The sequence below is a fragment of the Pituophis catenifer genome, unplaced genomic scaffold (assembly GCF_029215685.1).
Source record: "Pituophis catenifer annectens isolate HBS135680 unplaced genomic scaffold, rPitCat1.0.hap2 SCAF_1, whole genome shotgun sequence".
NCBI classification, from domain to species: Eukaryota; Metazoa; Chordata; class Lepidosauria; order Squamata; family Colubridae; genus Pituophis; species Pituophis catenifer.
In genome coordinates, this window is record NW_027256881.1 from 124631993 (window position 1) to 124633717 (window position 1725).

The following is a 1725-nucleotide window of genomic DNA, read 5'->3' on the forward strand; positions in this document are numbered from 1 at the left end:
ATTGTAAAATGAAAAGGAAAACAATTTTTAAATTAGCATAAAATTTATTAGGGCAGTTTTGAATATAATGCAATCCTATGGGACACTGGTCTGGAAGATTAATATGGAAATGGCTGGCAGCATACCATTTATTAAGAAAAATCTGGCTTTTTTATCAGGAACTTATATAATGGTTTTTCTCCCATGTGCTTTAGAACTTCAGAGGAACAGTGTCAATATTGATGTAGTATTGGATTAAAGAAAATACTTTAATTATAAAATATTTTAATGTACATATGTAAGTTGTTAAACAATATGTAAGTTGTTAACATTTAAGCTCTGAGGTATTGAAGACCTTGTATTTAATGATTCTGTGAAAGTGTAACATGCCATATTAAAAATTTAAGTTTGTTTGTTTCGACTAACTCATTGGTGGACCTTGTGATTACAATCTTTGCTATAAATCATCCATCTGCACACATTGCAGATCTACATATGTATGTAAGGTTTACTCATATTTGAATACTGAACTTGACATTCACATTCATGGACACAGACGCATATAAAAACCTCAGTGGAGTTGAGATTATTATGGTAAAAACCAACCCTTGCCTGCTTATGTTGCCAAAGCATCCAGCATCCTGGCTTGTCTTATATCCTTAGAGGACTCACATGCTTTAAATTAAGACTCATTTTCTAAAACAGTTTATTTTTGCAAGGCCCAGTGATCATAAAAAGGTGTCATTATAGAAGCAGAAAAAAGACTATGCTTGTGACACTTTCTAAAACCAGGACTTTTCAAGAATCTGATAGCAGCAACAGCATCACTAATTCATTAAGAAGACAGAGATTTTGGGTCATCCATTATAGGTAGCATATGTGTCTTATGACTCTGGGGTTGTAGAAGATAAAACAACTCTGCCTTTTGCTGCATAAAATATGTAAATACTGAAAAGGCAATGAGAGTAATTAAATACGTTGCACCATATCCAGATTTAAAAAAAAAAAAACAATTGTCTGGGCCTAAGAATCTTGTTTGGAGATGAGTTGGAAGTTACCTCCTCTTTGCATATGGATTTCTTTCCTAACTTCCTATTTTCCCTAATACTAGTTTAGTGGTGATTTGTAAAATGAAAAATTGTGCTGAACTTGTTTGAAACTTGTAAGCCATGTTATGAGGCATTAGAAGTTATTAGTTCCCAAAGTGGCAAGTATAGTTAGAAAAAATCAGGAAATAGGGAATATACATGCACAAAGAGATAAAATGGCAAGCCCACGGCAATTTCCTGAGCACCCAAGCCAGCAGTATTTACATAAAATATTAAGGCATATTTTTAACGATTTGTGGGAAAAGTCATGGTGGCTTGATTCATACATAAAACTAACCCATAATTGGTGAGTTTGCACATGATGTACATGTGGTTACTACTGAAAATTGGAGATAAATGAGAATAATTCTGCATTTCCAATAAAAAAAATATATTATGTACAATGTTACATATTTTCTTTAAAGAAGGAAAAACTAAAAAGCAGATAGACTGTGTGATAAGTAACAAATGAGGATTTATTATGAAAAAGGGAGAAATATTATGAAATAAGTGGTCTTTTTGTGACTGGAGTTCAAATGTTTTCTTTGGCTTGTTATGTCATATTTTTTATTATTATTTTTAAAATATGAAGCATCAAAGTGAATTTGAGCAAATCTCAAATTTAATGTACAAATACATAAAAACCCAATTCCAAAAC